This window comes from Lynx rufus, unplaced genomic scaffold (genome assembly GCF_022079265.1).
Source record: "Lynx rufus isolate CCGP_SWC_20201006 ecotype Redwood Valley unplaced genomic scaffold, mLynRuf1.p SCAF_6, whole genome shotgun sequence".
Classification (NCBI taxonomy): Eukaryota; Metazoa; Chordata; class Mammalia; order Carnivora; family Felidae; genus Lynx; species Lynx rufus.
This window is the reverse complement of record NW_025814878.1, coordinates 31,143,771-31,149,907: the sequence shown is the minus strand read 5'-3', so window position 1 is coordinate 31,149,907 and position 6,137 is coordinate 31,143,771. Positions and strand designations below refer to the sequence as shown.

At 39.4% G+C, this 6,137-nt stretch overlaps 1 protein-coding gene across 1 annotated transcript in view; it reads right to left on the bottom strand.

The window, feature by feature from the left end:
* Positions 1-900: 900 nt before the first annotated feature.
* SOGA3 (SOGA family member 3) overlaps positions 901-6,137 on the bottom strand; it is a 51,586-nt gene continuing 46,349 nt past the window's right edge. The window contains exon 7 of the mRNA XM_047103150.1: positions 901-1,042. The gene's annotated coding sequence lies outside the window, so the exon portion shown is untranslated. The remainder of the gene's footprint in view (positions 1,043-6,137) is intronic.

The window sequence follows — 6,137 nt, the reverse complement described above, 5'->3', positions numbered from 1 at the left end:
TTTATTTAGTCTCTTTATGCTGTGACAACTATGGTTGTGTATGAGGCTGGGTGGCTTCTGACTTCTTGCTTGTATAGTTTTTCTGTTCCTTTTCTTTTCTTCTTGAACCATATCTACCAGTTGAAAGGATACTGTGTTTCTACTTTCCTTGGCAAGCAGATGGAAACAATTGGAAAAGTGATGACTTTGAAAAACTGAACTCGGGGCGCCTGGGTGGCTCAGTCGGTTGAGCGTCCGACTTTGGCTGAGGTCATGATGTTGCAGTCTGTGAGTTGGAGCCCCACGTTGGGCTTTGTGCTGACAGCTCGAAGCCTGGAGCCTGCTTCGGATTCTGTGTTTCCCTCTCTCTCTGCCCCTCCCCCCATATGCTTTGTTTCTCTGTCAAAAATAAACATTAAAAAAAAACAACTGAACCCATTCTAATGCATATTAAAATTTAGATGCTCTTACAGATGTCATATTTAAAATAATCCTTTCCTTTAGAATAATGCACGTTTTGCAATTTTCATAATACTTTATGATATAGGATCTCAGTTGCTTAACAGGACTCTCTTGACTCTTAAATTATCTTCCATTTCTAGGGAGAAGTCTTGGGCACTCCAATTAGCATTCCGTGTAACAAATATCTGTGAGCACCAACTCTGTGCCAGGTATACTGTCAGACCCTAAGGCCAGAAGAAGAATAAGATAAATCCTTGTTTGCAGCAAGCTTGGTCAACTCTGAAGATTCCTGAAATGTAACCTGTGGCATTGACTGTCCACATTCTGAGCAGCCCACAACCTTGAAATAAACTTACAAATGAAAGCAAAGAGCCTCTCCTGGTGGTCCCCATTCCATCAAGGTGACCACAAACTTGTGGCACTCCCAGACTTACTGGACACTGCAATCACTCAGAATTATATATAAAAAAAAAATTATGAAAGCTGGAACTTGCCCTCAGATTTTTGGAATCAGGTCATCCAGTGATGAGGCCAAGGTTTCTTAATTTTTATAAAGTTCCACAGCTAATTCTGTCAAATTTGGTCCTGTGTTATTTTAGTCCTAGAATGACAGAGTTTGGATTTTGTGTTAGTGATAGAAATATAATTTTGATACTTATACAAGAGTCTGTTTTGGTTTATAAAATTATAAGAGTCACACACAGAGTATTTATTACCCATGAAAGTTACATATTTAGATTGTTGTGTTTCAGTGAATGTGCTTATTTCCCCAGTGCTGGATGTCTTCCCTCTGGAATCATGGGATGCTGGCTCTCTCTTCTTTCTGAGGGCTGGTGGCATGTCAACAGAGTTTTTAGCCAAGCAGATCTGTCATGGGGCTTATGTACAGGCATTTCCAGATGACAGAAATATTAAAAAAAAAACAGTTTTAAACTATCTGTTCTTTTTAAGTACTGGTCTGTATTCTGAAGAAATAAAACACAAAAACATTTTAGAAGTATGGGCTATTTACAACTAGAGATAGATCTTGCTTACTGTTCTCAAATTAGTTTTTAGCATCTCATTATATTATTTCCAGATTCTTGAGTTAGGAGATTTTGATAATGATGACAACAAAATCTAAATAAAAGGACTGACTGTTCTAGGGCTACCTCTTATTCTAGAAAAGAACCTTGGGAACCTCGGTCCACCACAAGAGGGCTGCCCTGAGTCACTTCTGTCTGGAAGGAAGTTCTAGCAATACTGTGGGGCTGAGAGAGCCCATTTAGCCAGTATAATTTGAAGATACAGCAATAAGTCCCCCGCCTTCTCCGAGAGTTGCTAGCCCACATATATCTTCTACCACAAATGTTCAATTTATCATCATTAGGTGGTAGCACTATATTTCCCGTTTGTGACTGTCTAATAAAATTTCATTGACAGAAGAAGCAGTTACATCTTGGCTAGTCACATCTTGGCACATAAAAGAAGAGCTAGAACACAGAAGCGACTGGAAGGAACAAATAAATATAGGTAAGCTTTGACTGCAGCCTGGGAAAAGAATCCATTTCACAAGACATGGAGTGGGGAGACAGAGGGAAGATCAGAACAGGATGCTGTATGGGTGGGTGCCCAGGTGGAAAGAAATGTGACATCATGGTGTGGGAAGGCTACGGTAAAAAAATCTAAAGATAAGGGTATAGACAGGCCATAAGCCCCAGTTCAGTGCAGCCCTGCCCCTACTCAATCAGAGCACTCTCTGGAGCCCCCAGACTCATGGCCCACACCAAGGCCTCTCAATAAGTCCACATGAGACAAAAACACAGTACCCACAAGGCTGTGCTTGCCCTGACACTATATTCTTTTGTTGATGTTGTTGCCATTGAAATATTTTGCACAGGAAAACTCCCATGACTTCATTCTTATCTATTCTGAGTTTACCCTGCTTGTCTGAATCTATCCACTTTCTACAAATATCAGTACTTCAAACAAATAGCTACTTATGAGCAAATTATATTCCCTCTAAGGTGAGGACATGAGTTTGTTCTCTTGAAAAGCTTTCTCACCTCAAGATTTGTGACATCCAAGGCTGAGGGATCCTTAATTTCTGTCAATACCTCCTTTGGCTGCTTCACTGTGGCTTTTCTCCCTACATGGAATCTAAGCAGTTAGAGTAATGCTAAGACCCTCCATGCAGTGGCCCTGGTGCCTCAGCAGATATGCAATTCCTTTCAGAAGGTATAGGAGCTCAGATTCCTGGGAGTCACCTAAAATCCAGAGCAAATTAGTTTTGCTGACTTGTTAACTTCTCCCTCTGAAGGTTTAAACGACTGACTGAAGCTGACACCTAAGTTGTTCTATTTAAAAAGTTGAGGTATGTGAGGGCGCCTGGGTGGCTCAGTCAGTTAAGCGCCCGACTTCAGCTCAGGTCATGATCTCACAGTTTGTGAGTTCGAGCCCTGCATCAGGCTCTGTGATGACAGCTCAGAGCCTGGAGCCTGCTTTGGATTCTGTGTCTCCCTCTTTCTCCGCGCTCCCCTGACTCATGCTCTCTCTGTCTCGCTCTCAAAAATAAATAAACATTAACAAAAATTTAAAAAGTTGAGGTCTGTTTTCTCTATCCGGGAGTTAATGATACAGAGGAAATGAGATGGATTGAGCAAAAGTTGCACATGTTCATGAAAAACAAGAAAGGGAATTATAAAGTAGATGCTAAGTGGAGTTTTCTGACTTTAAGAAATAATAGACTCTATCAGGTATATTTCAAAAAACAAGCTCTTAAATTCCCTTTCCTTACGAAATCATTTGAGGCCAGTAGGCAAACTGATAACGCTTCTTTCTGCCCCTCACACCCTCTTAATTTTCAACGCATAGGTTAAGGCAGGTACTTTCAACATGAACTTAAAAGAGCTGACTTGTGGACTTTCAAGGTACATTATGTTGGACAACCTCAGAGAGGAACAAATGCTATTTGCCAGCCTTTGATAATCACTTAATGCGTCTTGTTTGTCAATGTACATATTTAAGCAACTCAACTCAAAGCACTCAGAAGGGACTACAGAAAATAAAGGACACACTTTTTTCAGAATCAATCATTTCCAGAGCTCCATCTCTGGCATATGCAGTATAAAAATTCCTGAAATAGTTGCATCATTTCTTCTCTCTCTCTCTTTTTAAGTTTATTTATTTTGGGAGAGAGAGAGCAAGAGCAGGGGAGGGGCAGAGAGAGGGAGGGAGAAAAAATCCCAAGTAAGCTCTGAACATCAGCGCAGAGCCCTACACTGGCCTCAAACTCATGAACCACGAGATTACGACCTGAGCAGAAACCAGGAATGAAACGCTTAATTGACTGAGCCACCCCAGCGCCCTGCTGCACCTTTTCTTAATACTGCCAGGACAGGGGCGCCTGGGTGGCGCAGTCGGTTAAGCGTCCGACTTCAGCCAGGTCACGATCTCGCGGTTCGTGAGTTCGAGCCCCGCGTCAGGCTCTGGGCTGATGGCTCAGAGCCTGGAGACTGTTTCCGATTCTGTGTCTCCCTCTCTCTCTGCCCCTCCCCCGTTCATGCTCTGTCTCTCTCTGTCCCAAAAATAAATAAAAAAAAAACGTTGAAAAAAAAAAATTAAAAAAAAAAAATACTGCCAGGACATTTGCATTTTAGGAAGTGAATTAGGGTTCTAAAGTTTTCTAAAAGGTTCTAATTTTTAAATTTGTGCTATCCTCCATATTTAATATTTAATATTTATTTTGGTATAAGATAAAAACTTTAATTTATTTAATATATCTAAGAATATACTAATAACTTAAAAGAAAAATAATCAAAACAAAAGCAAAATATTATGAACTGAGCTTGAATTTTGGTTTAGAACATTCTAAAACACAACATGAATACTTTTTAAAAGGCTGAATAACTGCTAAAATTCACTATATATTCTTATATCACAGTAAAGTTTATATTTATAAAATTTTGTGATTTTTATTTTCAGATATTGAGTTTTGATGGTACCCTATTTTGAAAAATAGCTATAGAAAAACTTATACAACTATGAACTAAAAGCATTTTGCAATTTTAACAATGAAACTGAATAATCAGGAAATGTCAGCATATTTAAGTTTATTAAATATAAACATCTGAGATATACAATGAAGCTCTTTAGGACGATATAGCCTGGCTTAACAACGGGCAGTGAAAAGTAGAAATTTCTGAATTTCTCCTCTTTTTTTAAAGAGGTGGTTGTCACCCCTACTGCTCCTATTCTCTGATCAAGTGAAGTTATAACAGTACTTGAAAGTTGCTCCTGGAAATGTTTAAAAATTAACTCACAGCTTCACTAGGACAGCCACAGAGTTATTTTAAAACTGAGAGTGAGTAGTGTAGAGTGAGTGACTGAGTCTCTAAGCAGAGAAGGCATGGATTGAAATATATTTATTAGGTTCTACGGAAAGGATCTTAAAAGATTCTATGATTCTGAACAGACTGTCAGAAGGACCAACATTTAAAACAGCTACCATCACTTCCCCGTGTCCCAACTGATCACACAAAAGTACCACTGAGAAGCATTTGGTATGTTATCACATTTATTATTGCCTCTATAAAGGATTTCCTGTCATGTCCAGGCCATAAAGCTTTCTTACTCTGTATGAGTTTCCCTTTGGAATCCCACAAGCTATTGAGAATACCAGGACGTACTCAAAGGTTAATCTAATCAAAATATGGATGCAATCACTTCCCCTACCAAAGCTAGTTCAAAACTACAGAGAATCAAAATGATCTCTCATTAGACCTGATTGGTTTATAACTAGAGTTTAAGTAGTAGTGTCTTCGTGAATACTATTTTTGAGTTGTACCAAATTCCAGCAGTTTAACGAGCAGCCAACTTTTCTCACTTTGTGATATCATCCTCCACTACGTTCTCCTCAGTCCTTGCATTCAATGAGTGCATCTGACCTGAAGCATGACTCCGAGATGGAAGCAGGCTGTAGTTCTACTGGAAGACAGCTGCGAATGCTGCACCAATATGGAGTTCAGACTTAGTTACCAAGCTGACATTCCCTGGCAGCCGATTAAATAACCATATCCCACTCTACCACACGAATTGAAGTGAAAGTTGGAGAATGCAGGCCAATACACATTCCAGGCTCAGCACTGAATTTTCCTTTGTTTTATGAGTTTGAGTAGTTCTGCTTAAAAATAGCCAACTAAATTTTTTTCTTAAATCCAGGCCAAATTACCAAAGACACTCCTTCCTACGCCCAAGAATGTGCATGCAAGGGAATTTTCTACAACAAGGTTTACTTGTTTGAATTATCTTCAGATCTAAGGATGAGGCTGGTGTTTTGATCAGCCCAGACCTGTCTTGGTTAGCCTCTCCTTTCTTATTCAGGCCACAAGACATGTTGAGGTATATGTAGCACCCCTGTATTTGTTTATTTACAGTATCATTCCATCCAAGAAAGCCTCAGGATTTTATTGTTTTCTTGGGGAAATCTAACATGCTGTCAAGTGTCCAAAATAAATTGCAACCACGAGCCTTTTTGTTTTTACACTGGTTTTACACTTAAACAATTAGCTGTTTACATATCTGTCCTGGTCACGCAACCAATAAAAAGTGCTAAAAGAGTAAAAACCAAAGTTTACTTTGTACGTTACAGCCATCACTTTACAATGTTTGTTAAACAGACAAAGGATCTATGTAATCTGCTGCATTATCACATCTCT